The sequence below is a fragment of the Antechinus flavipes genome, chromosome 3 (genome assembly GCF_016432865.1).
Source record: "Antechinus flavipes isolate AdamAnt ecotype Samford, QLD, Australia chromosome 3, AdamAnt_v2, whole genome shotgun sequence".
Lineage (NCBI taxonomy): Eukaryota > Metazoa > Chordata > Mammalia > Dasyuromorphia > Dasyuridae > Antechinus > Antechinus flavipes.
The window spans coordinates 343,646,295-343,671,045 of record NC_067400.1 but is presented as its reverse complement, the minus strand read 5'-3'; the positions used below and the strand labels follow the sequence as shown (position 1 = coordinate 343,671,045).

The following is a 24,751-nucleotide window of genomic DNA, read 5'->3' as shown; positions in this document are numbered from 1 at the left end:
TTCATATTTAACAAATTCTTTAAATAATGTAAATCCAGAAAGCATTTCATTTTGAAGCATAGAATTTTAGAAAAGAAAGTAAAAGATTGAAAAATAGGATGAGAGTCTATGTCTTCAGAAAAAAAAAATATTTCTAGGATTAACATACAAATAATAGCTATGTTGCTATAAAAAGAATGAGAACATTGATTTTTTTTAAACAGATAGTTGTTAATTGTCTAGTACTATTCCTAAAACTTTTTGCCCTTTTTACTTAAGTTTTACCCTAGAATATAAAAAAAGTCTTTCGAGTTAATGATTAAAATCAGTATTTCCTGTATAGTTAAAATGTGGAACAGCATTATAACTCACCCCATCGTCAAGTGGAATTATGCAGTCATGTTGTCATTAACAACATTTAACATTGTCATTATTCTAGTGTCCTCTCTGACTAGTATCATATCACTATCCTCTATAGTATCCCCTATAACAGTAAAGCAAAAAGAACACTTGATTCAGTCAGAAAACCTATTTGTGCCATAGATCATCTGTATGTTCATGAGGTCATGGAAGTTTTCACCTTTACACTCTCCATATTTGACAATCCTTCCCATATTCATCTCATCCTACTCTTGTGTAAGACATACACACACACACACACATAGCCATTCCAACTTACCTACTGCTACTATTACTATTATTACTATTGATATTAGTACTTTACTATTATTGCTACTAGCACTATCACCAGCACTAGTCCTACCACCAATACTACTACAACTACAAAAATAATAGCCATCTTCTGTGTATTAAATAATAGATGGGGAGAGATGACTGCTGCTATAACAAAAACATAAAGAGCCCCACAATGTGGACTTCTCCTAATTGTACCACAAACCAATTCATCTAAATTTTTTTAAAAATCAATCTAATTTAACTTCTCTTTAAGGAAACATCTATTGAGTTAAAAGTAAGATTTTAAATTAAGATGTTGTAACTTAATATTTTAAAAACTTAAGAACTAGTAAAAAGAGACTTTGGTTTCTTGCTATAGATATTTGTGATGTTACTTGGTAAAATGTGTGGTGTTCTTTTTCTTTAATATAATAAGATAATGGTTCTTTCTGGCAGAAGGGGCAGGTTTCTCGGGGGAGGTTTTCTTGGAGGCAGCCTTAGTATCAGTTCAGATCAATGATTACCCCAAATGCAGCCACCTGGTAAAAATACAAACATTTATTTTCTCCTTCCAAAGTAGCCTGATTAGTTGAGGCCTCTCTCTCTGCTTGGTTCCAAGAGCTCCCTCCGAATGTCTCCAAATCCAAAGGTTTTGTCCTTCAGCCTCTGCCTCTGCTTTCTTCAGCCTCCAGAGCCAGCACCAAGTTGAATCTGTCTTGCCTCTGAGAGAGCCTTCTCAATCTTCACTGAGCTCTCGACTCGTAGCTTCTTCCTCTGAAAACTCTTCTTTTGCCACCAGCCAGCCAAGTGGAAAATATTCGAATGAATCACTCTTCACTGGTTTATATATGATTCTTCTGAGAGAATGGGATTATGGGTTTTCTCCCATAGTGCTCTGTGGCCCCAAGAGCTTCACGGGAGGTGTGAATTCACAAAGTTACACAGTTAACTTTGTGAATCTCTCATACTTGTGAACTCCAGTGAGTAAAGATGCAAACACAAGCATTGTATCAATTAGTTCTACTTAGTACCTTGTTTCAGGTTCTGGCCCAAAACATCTTCTTGTAAGATCAGATCAATAATCTATCAACTCTAATGAATTAGCAGTTTGTAAAGATTCCAACAAAAATGAAAAGATAATTGCTTGTGAAAATTTAAAAAAAAATCTGAATCTGAGTTTGAAATCCAACTCCAATAAAACTTAGGGGATCAATGACTATGAGCAAGTCTTTTCATCTTTTGGGGTAGTTAGTTCATATATAAAAGGAGAATAAAGCTTCTCAATGTTTGTTTTTGTTTTGAGACAACTGTTTTGTAAGTGAATGAAGTGAAAATGGTATCATCATCATCATTATTTGTAACAGTATTAAGTAGTAAATTTGTAACAGTAGTAGCAGCAGCACTTAAACAATAGTAATAATGTAGGAGGACAAGGGAAACAGTTGAAGAAGGGGGAAAAAAGAGAAAGAGGGAGGGCAAAAAGTAGGGATTAAAAGATAAAAAAAATTAAAGAACTAAACAGGGAGAAATAAAGAGAAGACTGTTAAAAGAAGGGGGAAAAAAAGGAAAAGTGGCTCTGATGCCTCTAAAGTATTAATAAGATGTTTTTATCGTACTTCTCTTTGGATGGGAATTTTATAGAATGATCCTTATTATATTTTCTATGTAAAATGCCTATTAGTTGAATGTCTTAACTCTTCAATGTCACTATAAACCTTAAACCTTGAGAACATGCATTTGAACATTCTCCATAGGTAAAAGAGGTGATGAGAGGAATTACTTTTTAATATAGCTATAGTTATATTGTCTGGTATACCTTTTTCTTGATGAGATCAAGTAAGTCAAATTTATAAAAATGGATGGAGAATCCCTAACCTCAAAATTGTCATATAAACAATTTGGAGTTTTTATAAGTATAGAATTCTTTATTTTTAAATCATTATTCACATTCATAAAAAAAAAAAATTTCCATGATGCCCAAGTCCAAGATATTCCTTCTCTTGGAATCATCATTGCGGCAATTATTGTCTATTATCACTTTAAAATTATGGAATTTATTAAGTTCATCCAAAACATAAATGTATTAAATTAAACATTTAACACTTAGGAAAAAAATTTGTCAGCAGCAAATGTTGGTTGAACTGAAGTGTGATACTGTCCTTTTGCATTTCCATGGCATTTAATTATTTTAAAATATGTCCATATCAATTAAACCTTATGTCATCTCCACTATGGAAGATATATTATTATCTTATTCTGACTGATGGGGAATATTAGGTTTATATCAATAACTTGCCTAAGGCAGTGAGAACATCAATATTGGTATTGGAAATAAAGTAGAAAGTTGGTTTCTTTTCAGGGAAATAGCCGCTGATGAATGCTAATTGGATTAATAGCAAATAAAGGTCAGAGAAATTAATGACTAGGGATAATTGATCAGGTCTGCCTTGATGAACCTGTAGAACTAAAGTTCATTAGATTCAGCTACAGTGGCGATAAATGTTACAAAGAAATTTCATGTAACATAATGAGGGATATTTTATATTTCAGACAGTGAAGTAGTAATGGAAAAAGAAAAAAAAATGTAGTTCTCTACATTTAATCAGGGAATCTCTGACATCTCCTCAGTTAATACTTGTACTAAGATAGTGAGGGGGAATCAGTCAAGATCAGTCACATATCTATCCAGAATGAAATGGCCATATGCCAGAAATCATGGCAAACTCCTTGATCTGGAAAACATGAACACTAAAGCTAGTGAACAAGCAATATCAAAATTTAATTCTTATCCTAGGAGACTGTGTGCATTCTGCAATATTCTACATTGACTTTTGTAAAGCCCTGAGATCATAAGTGAGATCATAAGCCAAAAAAAAAAAAAAAAAAAAAAAGGAAGACTAGCCACTTATAAGTAAACCTCTTCTCTGGTTGAAATAGGGGTGAAGAAATCACTGGGAGGCCTTAGTAGTCTTTTAGTGTGTTTTAACACACAAAGACAAGACATAGAAAGGAATATGGTTGGAAAGTAGTCTGACTCCTATCAGGACTTTCTATGAATGAAAACATAATAGATAACCATATTATATATGATATAATAAATTTGATTAATAGCAACTAATAAAAATATTCATTAATGATTTAATATTAAACATTTTTATATTTTCTAAATTCTACAAAATGATACTGAAACTATACATTAGGATCAAATATAATAAATTATTATAGTTGAAGAGATTTTTGAGCTCTTCATCTTATCATTTTATAAATAAGAAAATGAAACCCAGATTAATAAAAGGCAACCTGATATAGTGCTTAGAGTACTAGGTTGAAATAAGATTACGTGATTTTAAATAAAATTTCTGCCACTTACCATCTATATGACCTTTGTCAAATAAATTATCTTTTCTGGACTTCAATTTCCTCCCCTACATATTAGAGGGCATCATTAGGTAGTGCTTTGTATAGAATGTTAGATCTGGAGTCAAGAAGATTCATTTTCCTGAGTTTAAATTCTGTTAAATTCAGATGCTTATTAACTGTGAGATCCTAGGCAAGTTATTTTACCCTGTTTGTCTCAGTTCCTCATCTGGAAAAGGAAATGGCAAGCCATTTCAAAATATCTCTGACAAGAAAAAAAAAATAAAATCACCAATAGTGGAGATTATTAAAAATAACTGAATAGCAACAACAGCAAAAATAGATAAAAGGGTTGTAATAAATAATCATTATGGTTGGTACTAACTCTGAATGCTAGGTGCTATTGTATGGTTTAAGTCTTATCTCCTCTATTGACTATTGACTATGTGACTTTTAGTATCACACTTGCTTTAGTTTGCTTTAGTTTCCCCATATGTAAAATTTCAAGAAAAAAAAAATATGTATTAGACACTGTGCTAAAGACAAGAGTGAAAATCCTATGACTTCATGGAACTTACAATCTAGCTTGGAAAGATAAATATATATCAGTCTATAGAAAACAGATGCAAGATAGGTAGATGTTTGTGTGGGGTAGATAGTGAACTGGGGATGGGAGGGAACACTAACAGCTATAAGGTTCTGGAAAAGCTTCAGGTAGAAACTGACATTGAAAAATAAGCTTTGAAAGAAATTGGTCATTTTCATAGGAAAAAATGTTTACAGGCATTTGGGGAGAATCAGTACAAAAATAGAATAATTATATATATATATGAAGAACAATAAAAAGAGCAGTTTTCATGAATTGTAATGTATATGATAGCCAGTGGTATATAATTTTTGAAAGGTAGATTATGGTCAGGTTATAAAAGTTTTTAAACAGTAGAGAAGTTTATATAGGAAGCCACTGGAATTTATTGAAGGTGAGGAGTTATATGATCAGATTTGTGCTTCAGAAAAAAAAATCACTCTGTGGAGGATAAATTGGAATAGAAACTTGGACCTGGGAGACCAATTAGGAAGCTATTTCAGTACTGTCCAGCCAAGAGGTAATGAGACCTGACCTAGGGTGGTGGTTGTATGAGTAGAAAGAAAGGGAATACTTATGAAGTAGAAAGTAGATACTTCTATGAAGTAGAAAGAAAGGGGCTACTTATGAAGAGGAGTTTGAAGAGGTAGGTAGGAGTTCAAATATGGAGGGATTTGAAGTCAGACTAAGGAATGTTATCATAGAAGAATCAGGACAGCACTGAAAGTTTTTCAGCAGGCGAGTAATATTAGCACTAGCAGCTCATAAATGGATTCTAAAGGGAAGAGGCTGCAAACAAAAAAGATTGTCATGGAAAATATTTTAATGGTCCAAATGAGAGATGAGAGTCTGTGGAAGGAGAATATACATGATTTAACAACTAATTGAATTTAAAGAATGAGGGAAAGCAAGAGTCAAGGATGACTCAAAGGTCAAGGATTTGAGTGAATTGAATGGTAATATTTCTAATGGAATAAAATAATTAGTAGAAAAGGTAAATTTGGGGAAGAAGATGATGAGTTTCATTAAAATACATTGAATAATGTAGTAAGTCATTTTATTTTGCTCTTAGTGATTTTTAAATTATTTTCAAACTTTAAAATGATATTTTTTTCTTTACCAAGGTAGCAATTCTAAGTAGCCTATACATTGCAAATTTCATCATCAAATTTTAATAAGCTTGATTATGGTTATTTGGACATTTGTTTCTTGCTTTTAATTTGTGTGTGTCTCTATAACTAATAATAATAATTATATAATATTGACTACTATCAATTATTCAGAATGAGAAAAAGTATATTTGAAACCCAAGTCCAATGAACATCTTGAACTCATACATGATTTATTATTAAATATGCTTATTTTATAAAGATATATATGATAGGTATTATTTATATCATTGTTGTTATTATTATTATGCTTAATGATCATCAATTTTAATATAGACTCCTATGCCTACATATGCAGTTTAAAAATATTGAAGATATTTAAAATGTTAATGAGTCAGTGAAACTATTAACAATATGTGCATTTAAAGATGGAACATTTTGCTGCTGTCTTTGCCTGAGGAATTTTTCCCCCGTAATTATTTTCATTATGTGTAAATCTAAAAATATGTATCACAGTTGCTAGCATAAAGGCAGCTCATGCTTTAATTAGAACTATGAACCAAAGAAATTAAAAATGTCAGTGTTGGGTGGGAAAGGTATATGCAGAGAGACAAAGAAATGATAACGTTTTTATATAAAGAAATAGCACAAACTAACTTTGACCTGGGTCAATCTATGATCTATGGTTTGTATCCTATACTTACACCATGTGTTTAGAGGAAGGAGTATGATAGCATATATCATTGGGTGTGATGCTTTGTCCTTCTCCTTTAAGAGAATGTTAAACAATTCAGTTTATAACCTGAAAAGACAGAGAATTCATAGAATACCATGATGTTTTTGAGCTGAAATGAACTTTAACTAGTTTATTCTCTGCATTTGTTGGCCAAAAGAAATTGTGGTCCACTGATGGGCAAGCATTTATTCAAGTTTACACAAGAATGTGTCTCATACTGAACTTAGAAAGACCTGAATTTGAGTATTACTTCATACTCATCTTTGTGACCTTAGGGAAGTCAACAGATTCTGTCTCTCTTGCTTTCCACTTTTCTAAAAGGGGGATATTACTCCCAGGGTTCTAAGGATACAATCAGGTATTATTTTAAAGTGATTTATAAACACTAAAGTGGTATATAAATGTTTAAATGCTACTTATCTTGCAACTATCTAGTAAAAGGAATGACTGAAACTAGATGCCAGGCCTCAGGGTCTCAATCCACAGCTATTTCCCAATCTCATGGTTGCTTTTCTATGTAGATTTAATATCATAAAAGAGCCTGACACTATCTAGATTAGCTCTTTTTTGCTATAGACCTAGGGAAAGTAACTTGCCTAATGGCAGGGAAGTTTTAATATTCAGATTTGTTGTTCAGTTACTTTTCAATTATGTCCAATTCCTTTTGACCCCATTTGGGGTTTTATTGGTGAAAATATTAGGATGGTTTGTCATTTTCTTCTGCATCTCATTTTACAGACGAGGAAACTAAGGCAAATAATGTTAAGTGACTTGACCAGGGATGACATAGCTATGAAATATAGGAGATTGGATTTGAACTCAGACCTTTCTGACTCTCTGCCATTGTATCACCTACCTATCTTTTAATCTTCAGAAGAAGAAATTAATCCCAAATATTCTGATTCTAGTATCAGTGATATTTCTATTATATTACAGTAGTTGTACATACTACTATATCTATCTTAATATATATTTCTGATAATCTTGATTTTTTAGTAGTCATGCTATTTAATAATAGCCACACAATCAACAATTGTTATGCTTAGTTTCTTCCTACATGTTTATGAAAACAAAAATCTCTGAAGACTAGAACTAAAATTATTTAAGCATGTGGCAACATATGAAAACCAACATATTATTTTGTCAAGCTAATTGTCAAAAGCTCTGATTCTAATCCCAACTATGTTATAAAATAGAGTTCGACCTTGGACAAAACAATGGGATTCTATGCACTTTATTTTTTTTTCTTTATAAAACCATTTAGTTCATCTCTAAGGTCCTTTCTAAATTTATGATTTAATCAAGGATAACTTTAAGTACAAAAAAAGTGAGGTAGGAGTGTTGAAATTTTTAAAATATTGTTTAAGAAACAGTTACAAATATGAATCACTTTCATTAAAAGGGGAACCTGAAGGGATCTAAGTTTTTAGATCTGTGAGTTTTGATTGTATATTCTGAAAAATATCAAGAAGTTCATTATCAAAGAATCACTGAATACCTAACATGGGGGGAGGGCAGAGAAAACTATTGTGTACAAGGCGACATATATCTTCAAGGGAAAGTCGCACTTAAATGATGTGCTGAAATTCCTTAAGAATAGTAAATAGACATGCAAATGAATAAGGATATAGGTGAAATGTAGTTTTTTTTTTTTTTTCTAAAAAATTCTTTTCAGTATTCTGTAAGGTTATAATAATTCTAGAAGATGTTTGGGAAGTAAAAGTTGGAGAGACAGTTTAATTCTGGTCTGGATTATAGACAAGAAATAAAAGAGTTGAGATAAAGGATAAGTAGTTGTAGAATTGCAAAATAGAAAAAAAACAGAATTTCTGAGAATCACTAATACTAGGACAATTCTCATTTCATAATCGGAGGAAGAAAAACATAATACATGTTTGTGAGTGGCCCTTACTTTGATTGACAATGATATGCAGAAATGATGGGCAGCACAATTGGAAGTAAATAATCCGAATTAAGTATAAAATGAAGGATTTTGAAATATTATGGGAAAAATACATCAATTATAGGAAACTTAGCTTGAGAGTTAGAAATGAATTTAAAAGCCATTTAGTCTAATGCGCTTATTTTATAGCTGAAGAAGGAAGGCCTAGATATGTTAAATGACTTATTCAGTATCATATAGATAGTAAGTAGCAAAGGTAGAATCTGAGCTCATGCATTTTGATACCCAATCCAGTGTGCCATTTTTAACATTACTGTAGCTTCTTCTTCTTTTTCTTTTTTATAATGCAACTGGAAGAAAAGTGCTGCTTCACCAAAAATAACAAACCAAACCAAGAAAAAAAAGAAGAGCAGCAACAACAGCAACAAATGAGTAAATATTTCTTCTGAAGAAAGAAAACGCATTTTCTTATTTTTATAAGAATCATGTCTTAAGAATATATTCTTATTTAAATGTTTTTATACTATGATACAAACATGGATAAGGATATCGGTCTAGATAGGGATAGAGATGGAGATAGGAAAAGCAAAAGGAACAGAGACAGGGATGAGCTGTGATTTCATTGATATCTAAAACTCTTAGATAAAGAGAGAGCCCTATGTCCATACCTACCCCTCATCTCTATTAACGAGAATCAGTACTTTTTCCACAATTTATAATCTTAGGGAGTTGACTAGTATTGGGAAGTCAGTCAATTAATAATTATTTATTAAGAATTATTATGTTAGGCATAAATATCCTGGAAATATAAAGAAATGGAAAAGACAGCATATGCTCTCAAGGACCTCCCATTCTAATGGGCCAAATGACTTGTCGAGTGTTACATAATTAATAAGTCTAAGGATTTTAATGTGTCATTCACAATACTGCATTCCAAGAAAGTTATAATGAAGTTCTGTGTCTTTTAAGCTTTGGCAGATCCTACTAAGTAGCTTTTATATGTAAGTGCATATTTGTCATATAAGTTGCTTCTAAGGTAGGTTTAGAGAGGCTTATCACTAGTTTGGCCACAGGGTGAGAATTTTTTTTTCCAGTTTACAATTTATCATTGTTGTTGTTCAATCATTTCAGTCCTGTCCAACTCTTGCTAATCTCATTTGGGGTGTTTTTTGGCAAACATACTAACCAATAAAGTGGTTGGCATTTCCTTTTCTAACTCATTGTACCTTAATTAAAGATTGGGTGTTGCCTCAATCAGATTGAGATTTATTGAAGATCTTAGCTCAAAAAGACCAAGGTCTCCCACTGCTTCCAAGGCCATCTCCGGTACTCCTGATTTCTTATTTTTATAAGAATCATGTCTTAAGAATATATTCTTATTTAAATGTTTTTATACTATGATACAAACATGGATAAGGATATCGGTCTAGATAGGGATTGACCCAGAGGGGTCTGGAAGGAAAATTGAGGCAGGTGACTTGCACAGCCCTCCCTCAGTTAAATTCATTTCATTTGCATGCTATGGCATCATCTCTTTTTGGACAGAGATTTATTATGCTACTTGACAGTATTAGCAAAGAATCAGGAGCAAGAAAATAATATAGGAAAGAGAAACAAAGATCAGGTTCTTTAAGTCACTGATATACTAATTTTATGGCTTAGACATAAAATTGAGGAGTGGTAGGAATGGGATTGCAACCATTATTGACTTCTATGGCTTAGAGGTAAAATTGAGGAGTGATCTTGAGGAATATTGAATCCTAAAGTTTAGAGATGGAGCCACAACCCACTATTGAAGTCTCAGAAACTTTATTATGACTTTGTTAATAAACAGATTGTTATCTGACATTGTTTGTAGCACTCCCAAGGCTAGTGGCATTAGGATTATTGCTATGTGCTCCCTAGGTACTATACCACATCAAGATCAAGAGGAATCTGCTATAGTCTTTTACTTATTTCCCCAGTTGTTGTTAGTACCCTGGGAATAGGGGGAGAGATGCAGGTCCAATGCAAAAGAATTCTCAAACCCAAAAATCTGTAGCAAAAAGTGAATTTTATTGTTTACTAAGAAGGAAGCATTCTTAGCAGGCAAAACTCCTCATTAGGAGTTTGGCAATGAGAAGTCAGCTTTACTAGGAAGATGGACTTTTTAGTGGCAATGTCCTGTTAGGAAAATGGCAAAGGGAAACACTGAGAAGAGAATATCTTCACAGTGGGCAAAAGTCCTGGCAGGCAGTTTTTGCCAAGAAGAGAGCTTCCTTAACAAGCATAATTCTGTTTCAGACTTCTGCAAAGATTTGGGGTTCAGAGTTGTCTTTTATTTATCAGGCTGAGATTTGGGCTTCAATGCCCCAAACTTAGATTCCTGGTTGAAAAGAGGTTACTGATCTTGGAGTTTGGAGCCACTCAATATGGGCCAAGATGTCCAACTGAATGAGACCACTTAGGGAGGGCATTGTCTGGGAAAGGTATGCTTTTCCCAGGGGAGAGCTTGAGACTCCCAATCACACTTCTTTTACAGATTAAAGGGCACACAGTTTCAGGGTTCAGCCCATCAACCCTACCCACTGAAAATACGTTAGTTAGATCCAATACAACATAATCATATAGGAAACAGATAAAAGTGACTTTGAATCTGAAGAGATAGGTATAAATAAAAGCCTAAACTTTAATTTTCTTCTCTTTAAAAGGGAATAACAATAATTATATTACCTTCTACAGGGGATTGTAATAGGATTAAATAAGACTTAATGTGCTTTATAAACCTTAAAACAAAATATTTTCAGTGGAATTTCCATTGCTAACAGTATCTGGCCACCTTTGATTCTATAGACCTGTTCTTTCTGTTGTTAACAGAGTGTGGGAAAAGAAAAAAAATACCCATCTTACAAGAAGGCAACTACAAATTAATGTCTGAAAGATCCTATTATAACACAGAAACATCGTCATAGCTCTCTTTTTCCTTCCCCCTTCAACAATAATCTATTTTCCTTGCACATAAGTCCTGTTCCATCAAATCAATAACACTTAGAAGTTTGTGTTACAAGATCAATGTTTAATTTTCACTGGCTTTGGATTTGTCCATCATTTGTATATATATATTTGAAATAGGACATGAGAATTGTTACTGCCTCAGTGACTTGTTCTACTCCTTTCTTTTATTCTGTGACAAATTTCCCTCTTTCCAATACCAGATTTTCTACTCATTAATTATGGGTTCTCTACTTCCTCTTTAGCAACTCCTGCAGAGATTAGGTCTCAGGGAATAAGGAAGAAAGGAAAAAAAAGGATGGTGGTGGTATTTTGCCTAGTTTTGTTTTAGATGTTGCTTTTTAAGCCTTTATTTCTTTGATTTTGCTTGACCTTTGTAATGCTAAGAAAAGAATTTGTCAATTTACAGTAGAAATCTTTCACTGCCAGGCAATGTTTCTCTTCTTACCCTTTACAATTGGATATTGAAATGCAAATATTGTTTATCTAGAGCCACTGACAAAAATTAAAAAACAAACAAACAAACAAAAAAAAAAACCAAAGTTATTTCATGTTTTCAAACACAACATGCATTCAGTTATCTATTCTGAGAGAAGCTGTAGTGAGTGGTTTGTCATACATCTAAACTGAAGCTTGTTATCTATGTGAAAATGGCCCATAATCCATTTCTAAAACCTCTTACAATTTTCCATCTCTTATCACTCACTATTGTGCCATTTTTTTCTCTCTCTTTTGGCAATATGCTCTGTTTTCATTAAAACTCATCAAAGCATACATAATGGAGTAGGTAGGGAGGCTGAAATTGAGGTCTCTACAATATTATAGTTAGAAGATTCCTAATGGATAATTATTGGGTATGATTGAAGGTAATAGATTATCCTCTAACTATGAAACTGATTTGACACATAAACTATTATAAGTTGGAAAAGAAATATGTCTTTATAGTTAGTTTTAACTCCTGCAGGTCTGGTTTCCAAATGCTGAAATAATGTTGTTGACCCTGCAAAATGCCTGTTCAAGAAGTGGAAATACAAAAATTGATGGTATCAACTGTTTGTGGAGCCCTAAGAGCATTAAAATTTAATAGATGACTCAGGAAATCAGATTACTGATTTTTAAAATGTTCCCCTAGAATTTGAAGATATTTTCATCAAGTACCTCAATTTATCCAAATTTGGTCAAATGATACTGTGGGAGATGAGAAAAAAGGATCCAAATAGTTTTGACAAATAGGGGGAAAAAATGTCCCTCCAAAACCAAAAAAAAAAAAAAAATTCATATGAGATAAATGCAAAGTAGGTATTTTCCCTCCTTGTTCTCCCCTCGTTGATTCCTGAGATTATGTTGTCACTGGTTACCAACCAGTGGAAAAGGCCTTGGATTCAGTTGTGGGATTGGCTCCCTTTCCCCATATTGCTAAATAAATTGATACAAGCAGAAAGGGAATCATGTGGGTACAAGGTTCAAAGAAAATAGTTTGTGTTCTTTTTGACTCTAAGTTGAATCAGTTATTACTAAAAATACTGTTGTGGGTGGGGAGAAGGGGAAATCTTCAATGCATTTGAATTGCATTGTTGTTTGTCCTTTTTCCTTAAAGATGACCATATCAGGTAGGTGATGCCATGTAAAGCAAGTGAATTGGATTTAAGTAAGGGAGGGTTGTGCAAGGTTATCTGCCTCATTTTCTCCTCCAAAACCATCTGAGGCTTAGTGGCAAGATATAGAAAAGATGACTGAAATTGGGTTAAAATGGGAGATTTGGGCCTTTTAATTGTTTTTTTAATTTCTAAATTAATTTATTTAATATTTTCCCCTAGTTATATTCAAAACAATTTTTTACATTTGTTTTTTAAGATTTTTGAGTTCTAGATTCTCTCCCTGGTCCCCATCCACAGTTAAGAAACCATATGTGAAATTATGCAAAACATTTCCATAACTGTCAATTTGTGAAAGAAAACATAGATTTCCCACCCTAATGAAAATAAAAACCCTCAAAAAAAAAAATCAGTTAAAACTAGAGAGAGAGAGAGAGAATAATAGAGAATTCTGCAACCTATATTCAGATTCAATCATTTCCTTCTCTGGGTGTGGATAGGATTTTTCATCACAAATCCTGGATGATACTTCTATTGAGAATAAAAAAGTAATTTGCAGCTAGTCATCCCAGAACATAGTTGTTGCTTTGTATACAGTATATTTCACTTTGTTCATGGTGGGCTTTCCATATTTTTTTGTTTGTTCGATTTCCTGAGAGTATCCTGCTTATCATTTTCCAGAGAACAATAATATTCTATTAGAGAAACTTGTTTTGAAATTTTTTTTTTACAATTACTACTGCTAATTGTATTTCCTTCCTCCGCCCCCGCAATTTATTCTCTCTCTCCTTTCACCCTGATCCTCCTCAAAAGTGTTTTGCTTCTGACCACTCCCTACCCCAATATGCCCTTTTTTCTATCACCCTCCACCCCCTTCCCATTTGACATTCCCCTCTTATTTTTCCTGCAGGGCAAGATTGATTGCTATACTCCTATTGATATGTATGTTATTTCCTATTTGAGCTAATCCTAATGAGAGTTTAGTTCACTCACTCACCCTCTCCTTCCCCTGTTCCCCTCCAATGTAAAAGTCTTTTCCTGCTTCTTTTTTTATGACATAATTTGTACCATTCCACTTCTCCCTTTCCCTTTCTCTCACTGCTGAATTATATCATTTTTTTCTTCTAGTAAATTTGTTTTTTTAAATACACATTGCTTTATAAATAATGTTGGGAGAAAAAAATGAGAGCAAAAGGAAAAAACTATGTGAGAGAGGGGGAAAAAAAAACACAAAAAAGAAGTAAATATAGCATGGGTTGATCCATATTCAGTCTCCTTAGTTCTTTTTTCTGGATGCAGATTGCATTTTCTGTCCAAAGTCTATTGGAATTGCTTTGAATCACTGAATTACTGAAAAGAACCAAGTTCTTACTGATATTGTGTGCATTGTGTTCCTGGTTCTGCTTATTTCGCTCAGCATAAGTTCATGCACATTTTTCCAGGTCTTTCTAAAATCAGCTTATTCATCATTTTTTATTGAAAAAATAATATTCCATTATCTTCATATACACAACTTATTCAGTCATTCTCCAATTGATAGGTATCTGCTCATTTTCCAGTTCTTTGCTACCCCCAAAAGAGCTGCTAGAAACATTTGTGTACATGTGAGTCCTTTTCCCTCCTTTAAGATTTCCTTGAAGCAACAAACTGGGAAAACATCTTCACAGTTAAAGGTTCTGATAAAGGCCTCATTTCCAAAATATATAGAGAACTGACTCAAATTTATAAGAAATCAAGCCATTCTCCAATTGATAAATGGTCAAAGGATATGAACAGACAATTTTCAGAGGATGAAATTGAAACTATTACCACTCATATGAAAGAGTGTTCCAAATCACTATTGATCAGAGAAATGCAAATTAAGACAACTCTGAGATACCACTACACACCTGTCAGATTGGCTAAGATGACAGGAAAAAATAATCATGAATGTTGGAGGGGATGCGGGAAAACTGGGACACTGATGCATTGTTGGTGGAACTATGAATGAATCCAACCATTCTGGAGAGCAATCTGGAATTATGCCCAAAAAGTTACCAAATTGTGCATACCCTTTGATCCAGCAGTGTTACTTCTGGGCTTATATCCCAAAAAAATACTAAAGAAGGGAAAGGGACCTGTATATGCTAAAATGTTTGTGGCAATCCTGTTTGTAGTGGCTAAAAACTGGAATTGAATGGATGCCCATCAATTGGAGAATGGCTGGGTAAATTGTGGTATATGAATGTTATGGAATATTATTGTTCTGTAAGAAATGACCAGCAGGATGAATACAGAGAGGCTTGGAGAGACTTACATGAACTTAGCATCAGCTAAGTGAAATGAGCAGAACCAGGAGATCACTTTACACTTCGACATCGATATTGTATGAGGATGTATTCTGATGGAAGTGGATTTCTTGACAAAGACTCAATTTCAATTGATAAATGATGGACAGAAGCAGCTATACCCAAAGAAAGAACACTGGGAAACGAATGTGAACTATTTGCATTTTTGTTTTTCTTTCCGAGTTGTTTTTTACCTTCTGAATCCAATTCTCCCTGTGCAACAAGAGAACCACTCAGTTCTGCACGCATATATTGTATCTAGGATATACTGCAACATATTTAACATATATAGGACTGCTTGCCATCTAGGGGAGGGGGTGGAGGGAGGGAGGGGAAAAATCGGAACAGAAGCAAGTGCAAGGGATAATGTTGTAAAAAAAATTACCCTGGCATAGATTCTGTCAATATAAAGTTATTATAAAATAAAATAAAATATTAAAAAAAAAAGATTTCCTTGGAATACATATCCAGTAATGGTACTGCAGGGTCAAAATATATGCACAGTTTTATAGCCCTTTGGATGTAGTTCCAGATTACTCTCTAGATTGGTTGGATCATTTTACAACTCTTCCAACAATGCATTAGTGTCCCAGTTTTCCCGTCTCCTCTAATATTCATTTATCATTATTTTTTTCCTGTCATCTTAGTCAGTCTGATAGGTATTGAAGTGGTACTCAGAGTTATTTTAATTTGTATTTCTCTAATCAAAAATTAGAGAATTTCATCATTTTTTAAAAAAGACATTATCCCTTCATATTTAATTCACACCTTTACCCTGTGTGTGTGTGTGTGTGTGTATTTCTAATTTTCATGATGATGAGAATGTTCTAATGAGTTATGCGTATCATCCTCCCATGTAGGAATGTAAACAAATAAACCTTATTAAGTCCCTTACAATATCACTTTCCTGATTACTTCCTTATGCTTCTCCCTAGTTCTGTATTTGAAAATCAAATTTTCCATTCAGCTTTTTATCCACTATTGCTTGAAAATCCTGTTTCATTGAATGACCACCTTTTCCTCTGAAGGATTATATTCAGTTTTGCTAGGTAGGTGATTCTTTGGTAATTCTAGCTGTATTGTTCCCTGGAATATATTCTAAGACCTCCAGTCTGTTGATGTAGATGCTGCTAAATCTTGTGTTATTCTGACTGTGGCTCTACTATACTTAAATTGTTTCTTTCTGGATGCTTGCAGTATTTTCTCCTTGACCTGGGAGTTCTGGAATTTGGCTATAATATTCCTGGGAGTTTTTATTTTGGGATCTCTTTTTTTGGAGGTGATTGGTGGATTCATTCAATTTCCATTTTACCCTCCTATTCTAGAATATCAGGACAATTTTCCTTGATAATTTCTTGAAAGATGATGTCCAGGCTCTTTTTTTGATCATGACTTTCAGGTAAGTCACTCATTTTAAAATTATCTCTCCTGGATCTATTTTCCAGGTTAGTTGTTTTTCCAATGAAATATTTGTTTTTTTCTATTTTTTTCAATTTTTTTTTTTTGGTTTTGTGTTTCTGTATATCGATTTTTCATCAAATTACCACCTTCCATTTGCTCAGTTCTATTTTTTGTTGTCGTTTTTTGCTGAGGCAATTGGGGTTAAGTGATTTGCCCTGGGTCACACAGCTAGGGACCAGTTAAGTGTCTGAGACAGATTTGAACTCAGGTCCTCCTGACTTCAGGGCTGGTGCTCTATCCACTGTGCCACCTAGCTGCCCCTCAATTCTCATTTTTATGGAATCATTTTCCTCAGTGAGCTTTAGTACCTCCTTTTCTAATTGGTCACTTTTGCTTTTTAAGGTAGTCTTCTTCTCATTAGCTTTTTGTATTTCCTTTAGCACCATTCTCAATTATTTTCCTAATTTTTCCTTCATCTCTTACTTGATTTTCAAAATCCCTTTTGAGCTCTTCCATGGCCTGACCCTAATTCTTATTTTTCTTGGAGACTTTGGATGTAGGAACTTTGACTTTGTTATCATGTTCTGAATGTGTGCTTTGATCCTTCTTGTCACCATAATTATCAATTATCAGAAACTTTTATTTTCTGCTCATTATTGCCTATTATTCTGTTTTTAACTCTTTGTTAAATAGGGCTCTGTTTCCAGGGTGGAGGGTGTACTGTTTTCAGGTTCCAGGGTTTTATGTAGCTGTTTTCAAAAATCCTTCTAAGAATTTGAGCAAAAACACTCTTTTTGCCCTGGAGCTATTAGGTGTGTCCCTGCCCCAATATAGCTGTAAGATCTAGGGCTAGTCTGGACTCTATTGATTGGGGCTATGATGGGAGTACACATCAGACTCCCATCCTGTTGCCAAAAACCCTCTCCGCTGACCTTTTGAGTCCTCCCTGGTATTCCTGGTCTAAGAGGTCCAGAAGTCTTGAGCACTGACGCTGATTCAGAGGTCCCACCTTGCTGATGCTGTGGTCTGGGCTGGCACTGGATCTGGGGCCAGGACTGAACCTGTGCTGGGATTGTGGGCGAGGCTCCCACTCTAGTTCCTCAGACCTTCTCTGCTGATCTCCAAGCTCCTCTTTGGTGTCTCTGGGCTGAGAGTTCTGGAAGCCACAAGTACAACCACTGATTCAAAGGTTGGGCTGGGCTGGGCTGGGGCTGGGCCTGGGCTGCATCAACCAACCAGTCCTGTTCCAGGACTCCCTCTCTTGTGAAACAAACTTTTTTTGGCTAAATTTCTAAGTTGCCTTTGGCTGGAAAATATTCTACTCCATATTTTGAGCGGGTCTGACACTCTAAAATTTATTTAGGTTCCTTATTTAAAGGAATTTGGAGAAGTTTCCAGGAGATGTTGGGCAAATTCCTGCCTTTACCCTGCTATTTTCACTTTGTCTCTCTTGATGTTGGACTTTTTAAGCTTGTATTCTACAGGTCTCACTTTGACTGAGGCCACACCCATTCAGTGATTAAGGCTAGGTAGCAATTGAGGGAAAGAATCTTTTTCACTTAGTTAAAAAAAAACAAAAACAAAAACAAACAACAACAACAAAAACTTTAACTAACTAAATAAGTGAATCTGGAAGGGGAAGATCCTCACGGCCTCTGGTTTAAGTAGAAATGATCAATCAGGAGTCATGGGGATTGGCCTAGTACCTATTGATGGCCAATGAGAATAAAACTGGTTGTGGTTTAAGCGCTAGTCTTTTAGAAAGAAATCTAGCCAATAAATTTCAAGATATATTGGGAGGGTTTGGAGGTTCAAAAGAAGGGGAAAAATATTTTTAAAAGCATCTGTAGTAAGGGTAGTGTACCTTATGTGAACAGAGGGAGGAAAGAAGGGAAGGAAGGAAGGAAGGAAGAAGGGAAAGAAAGAAGGAAGAAAGGAAAGAAGGAAGAAAGGAAAGAAGGAAGGAAGGAGAGAAGGAAGGAAGAAAAGAAGGAAGGAAGGAGAGAAGGAAGGAAGGAGAGAAGGAAGGAAGGAAAGAAGGAAGGAAGGAAAGAAGGAAGGAAGGAAGGAAAGAAGGAAGGAAGGAAGAAGGAAGGAAGGAAGGAAGGAAGGAAGGAAAGAAGGAAGGAAGGAAAGAAGGAAGGAAGGAAGGAAGGAAGGAAGAGAAAGAGAGAAGGGAGAGAGGGAGGGAAAGAAAAAGGGAGGGAGAGATTCAGGGAGTCTTCCAACTGACCAATTCCCAAAAAGTAAGCTTTACTTGCAGAGGTCATTGGATTACATTAAAAAGAATGTGAAGAACAAAGTTGAAGGAAACACACACACACACACACACACACACACACACACACACACACACAAACACACACGTAATTTTTCTGTATTCTGTATTGATCAAATATTTATTAGAATAGTATGTCCATAGCTGGTCACAGAATTTTTAAAAGAACCCAGAAAAGTTTTTTTTCCAGTTAAATGAGCTGATTGGGACAAAAGGAATCTTAAATCTTTCTTCTAGGGAGATGCCTGCGAGGCTCCATTTGAATCATATTTATGAACAAAATCATACTGAGTTAAAGTAACTTGCTACTTATGATGGATATTACCTTATATAAGTCATTTAACTTCTCTAAGAAAATTTGCACATCTGTGATGAATGAAAGAATTGAATTAGATGACTTCTCTTTTAATTCTAAACCAAACTCCTATGATTTTTTTTTTCCAATCAAGGGTATTCAGGGAGGACTAGAACCTCTGATGCTAGGGCTTGCTAAACCCTTTTCAGGGCTGTCCATCCAATTTGGTATACATCCAACTGTCCCATTCTAAGAAGCAGTAGGATTCACATGGCTCTGCCTCAATAAAAGTGTCTGGGCAGAGGGACTAAATCCTTATGAGAGTAACTGACAGGCTTCAACCTTACATGTCTACCTTACATATGTAGGTATGCTTCTCCAAGCAGAATGGGTAATTTTTTTCCAACAATCATGGAGGAAACTGAAGTTGGAACTGTGGTTAAAGGTTGGTCAGATATCAAAGATGCTCTGTTCATGTATTGCATCCTGGGCTATCTTCAGTAATTTTGACTGTTGTTTTGCCACTGCAGTTTGTTTACTGTGGAAGAGGTAACTCCTTTGGCTGACAGCTTTGTCAAACTGCCTCACTTAAATCCAATTCAATCAGAAGTCTAGACATCATCCTCATGATGTCACTGATTTTCTTCTACCACCACCACCACCAATTCCTCTTCCTCTTCCTATTCCTCTTTCTCCCATTATCACTTAATATTTGTATTGTACTTACTATGTGCTAGGTACTATGCTAAGTCTTTATAATTATTATTTCATTTGATTTTCACAACAAGCTTGTGAAGTAGATATTGTTATCATCTCCATTTTTATAAATAAGGAAACTGAGGCAAACAGAAGTTAAATGACTTATACAGAGTCACACAGCTAGTGGTTATCTGGGACTAGATTTAAAATCAGGAATTCCTGAAACCAGTCTAACCACTCTAAGTTATTGAGCCACCTAAAGGTCTAAACAGGATTTCAATATTAGTGACCATCAACAAAATGGTTAAATAAGAACTGGCATATTTCATTTTAGAATTTTAAAAATGTAGCTTTTGAAAGCATGTTTAAGCATGAAACACTTAGAAAATGACATTATTACTTCTGAAAAAATAATTTTGCCATTAACAATATTATTTCTCTAAAGCAGAGATATCAAACACATGATAACCCACAGAATTTCCAAGAGGGAACTAAACTACATTAAAATGTAATTGGCATATGTTTAGCAAAATAAATATAATACAATTAAACATAGATAATATTAATGTATATATTTCTAAGTCAATATGTGCCCACATGGATCCATTTCTTTTTGAGTTTAACAACACTGCTCTAAAGTATTTTACCCTCCCCTCAAAAAATTATCTTAAAAGGAGATTATTGGGCTACCATACAATAATATATTATACTTTATGTCTTTTATATCTACTGCTATTTCATCCTAAAATATGTATATGTACATTCCACACATATAAGTGTATCTATACATATACATGTATAAGCATACACACACACACACACACTCACACATATATATGTAAACACACACATAAATGCATGCTCATATGCTGTGAGTATATGGAAAAAACTCTCAAAGCAGAATACATCTATATCTAAATCTATAATCTATATGTATCTCTAAATTAATCATAAAAAAGAGCTTTATATAGCAAAATATTGACAACAATTTTTGTTTTTTAGAGTTCTTCCTCTAACAAGCTCTAATAGTCTTGAACTCTTCTACTAATCTCCTTATTTATGTTTTATCGTCTCATCCAGGTACCAGTAAGCTCACCTCTAATCTGTGGGAAAACCTCAAGTGAGTCTCTCAGCCCTTCAAAACGTTAATAAAATAAAACCTTATTAAATTTATTGAGGTAATCATCATCTTAGCACATTCTATCAATAAACACAAACATACATATATACAGACAAATATGAATACAGGTATAAGTATACATAGGCATGTGTAAATATATACACGTATGCATATATATTGCTATGTATACATGTTCAAATTCCTAGAGCAGGCTATATATTTAAAACATAAATATAATTGATTTATCTTATTTGTAATGTTATTTTTATTGATATAAATAGTTATGGTATCATTTATATAAATGCATGATAATATCCATATTTATAGGTCATATATTATATATTTCACATACATGTAGGTCCTGTTCTAAGAATTTTTGAGACAACTTATCCATCTGTATAAAGATATACACGCACATATATATGTATATAAATGCACATATTTATATATCTACAGGTATACAGTATTGTGCATACTTACACATACATGTGTATTTGTATGTAGACATACATATGCAAACATGTATGTATAATGTGTGTATACACACACATACTCATCCCTGTACTCATATCTGTGTGTACATATATTTTTGTTTGTTGGTGGAATCTGATCAAATGATGAGTTCCACAATACATTTAGTGATTTTATAGTATGTTGAGTTTTTTTTTTTTTTTTAAATCTTTTGTGGGTCTCCTTCCAATTGAATATAGATGAGCTTACTGAAAGGATACAGGGTAACCAAGGAGACTTGTAGACAAGTTCTAAAAGATAGAACTTGTTAGAGGAAATACTTTACACACACACACACACACACACACACACACACACAAACACACACAATGGTGCCAGTATTTTGGTATGTATGGTACCTTTCAATGCATAATATATAATTGCCATATGGCTGAGTCGGATTTCTGGGTCAAAATATATGAAACTATTTGTGATTTTCTTCAAAGAATTCCAAATTACTTTCCAGAATTAGTGGACCTGTTCAATCTTCACTAGTAGTACATTTATGTACCCATCTATCCAAAGGTTAATTGTTTTCATCTTACCTTTTCCCATTTGCTTAGTATGTGTTGAATCTGTAGTATTGTTTTTTTATTTATAGTTCTCTCATAATTTAGTGATTGTGAACAATTTTCACATAGTTGTTAATAGATTGTATAGCATATTGATTCACATGATAAATTATGAAATTCATTTGAATATACATAATTCTTGCCTCCTTATCTTGAGTTCTTGCTTCAGAAACTAAAATCATAGATTATATTAATTTTTGATTTTCATCCTTGTATATTTTGTTTTCTTTCACCAAAATTGTCACTTTTTTTCATTCCTAGGACAACCTAATTGACATTCCTAAAATCTCTGATGACTATGCTTTTTTTTTTTACAGCTTCAGGTAGCTTCCCTGAGTTTCTTTGAACAAATCTTATCAAGTTTAGTTCCTTTACTTTTCTTTTTGGTGGGATCCAAAGAAGAATCACTTTATTTTACATGATTGACAAGAATTAGAGCAAGATCCCTCTGGTATTTAAAGATTGGCAGGGGAAACTTTAATTATAAAGATACATGGTAAAAGTTGCATTTGGATGTCAATAATTTGCTCAACAAGAATTTATTTTAAAAGCTTACTGATACTTTCTTGGCAATACTCTAATTGCTAAGAATTCAAAGAAAAGAATAAACATGTTCCCTACCCACAAGGTCTTATATTTTATTGGGAGACACTGTATCTCTCTCTCCCTCTCTTTCCTCTCCCTCTTTCCTTCTCTCCCTCTCCCCATCTCTCCCTGTTTCTGTATCTGCATCTCCACCTCCTTTTCTCTGTCTATGTATCTCTACCTCGTTTCCTCTATCTGTCTCTGTGACTGCCTCTATTTGTCTCTCTCTGTCCTTCCCCATCTATCTGTCCATCTCCCCCTCCCTTTCTGTCTCTGTCTCCTTCCATTTCTTTGTTTCTCTCTGTCTCTATCTCCCTCCCTCCCTCCCTCCACCCCATCTCTCTGTCTCTCTCTGACTATGTCTCTATTTCCTTTCTTCCTTCCTTCCCTCCCTTCTCCTTGTCTCTGGCTCTCTGTGGCTCTCTGTAAGGAAGGAAAGGCAATCTCAGAGAAAAGGAATTAATAGATCATCAGTGGAAAAATGGTACTTGGGAAAGACCTCTTGAAGAGGGCAGAAATTGAACTGAGTATTAAGGAGCATGGGGAAACCAAGATACAGAAGTGTCATCTCTTCATGACAAGATTGGAATGACCACTAGCTGGGAATTCAGGGAATTCAGGATCTTTTTCCAGCTTGGACACTAATTAACTATGTGATCTTGGGCAAATAATTTCACTTTTATAGGCCTTTCTTCAAATTTAAGAAGGGAGGAGGGGGATAACTGATTCTAGTTCTTATACATAATCCCTCAAATTCTTAATTCAGACCTGGATCTGCAACAAATTAGGAATCATAGAAAGTTTTTCTATGGTGTTCTTATTTCAACCTTCCCCATTGCTTTATATCTTTCATGCCTGACCTCGTTCTCTCACAGTCTCACTTCCAGACAATCTATGTACTTTCTCCCTTCTTTTGTATTTAATAGTATTTAATAGTCTTCAATCATCTTTCCAAAGGCTTAGAACACTTTACTTTCCTAATAAATCAAAAAGCAAATCTTATTAAATTTATCTATTTTAATGGAGTCAAAAAAGTCTTAGAGAACTTTGTGTTACACATGTGCATATAAACTGCTATGAGATAGAGAGAACAGTCTTTGTTATCTAATACAATAGAGTATGTCGAAGTAAAAAATTTTAAATCAGGATTGAGAATTTCCTGGGCAGAAAAGAGGCTTGTGTTTGTTCTTTTGGTATACTTCCAGTCAACCTGCATGGGACTTTTGTATGAGTCTATTGCATTAAAGTATAGTGATATTTTTCTGTTTTAAAGTCAGATGATGTGAATTTGAATCCCAACTCTGCTAATTCATATCAATGACATCTTGTATAGTATGTTGCAGAGATATGGTAGAAAGAAAATTGAATACATAGTTAGAAAAGACTTGGGCTTGAATTCTAGTACTGAAACTTAATTACTATGTTATTGTAGACAAGTTTCTTTACCTCTGTAAGTATTATATTCTTCAACTATAAAATATAGTTAATACTAACATTAAATGATATATACTATCAGGCATCAAGGTGGAATGATAAAGCAGTAGACTTGGAACTAAGAAGTCTCATCTTCTTGAGTTCAAATTTGCTCTCAAATGCTTTGTTGTGTGACCCTAGATAAGTCATTTAACCCTGTTTGCTTCAGTTCCTCATATGTAAAATGAGCTTGAGAAGGAAATGCCAAACACTCCAGTCACTTTGCCAAGAAAACCCCAAATAAGGTCAAGAGTCAGGTATGACTGACCAACAACAATAATCATAGGAACAACAAAAAATGTTTATGTGTTATAGGAATCTACTATGTGGTGGTGCTCTGGAGATAAAAATATAAAAAGAAAGAAAGAATCTCCCTTCAAACTTTTTTTTTTATTCTAAGGGGGAAAGACAACACACTAAAGGCAACTGAGAAGCAAGATGAAGAAAGGGAAGATAACTTGGTTTAGGCCCAGATATTAAAATCAGAGAAGTCCAAATAAAGGGGAATGTAGAAATGAAGAAATGAATGACTTGAGCCCTCTCCTTAAATAGAGATTTTT

General features: G+C 34.0%; 1 protein-coding gene across 1 annotated transcript in view; it reads left to right on the top strand.

Moving 5' to 3' along the window:
• Positions 1-24,751, top strand: part of CNTNAP5 (contactin associated protein family member 5) — a 913,682-nt gene that overhangs the window by 550,846 nt on the left and 338,085 nt on the right. The gene's annotated exons all lie outside the window — the stretch shown is intronic.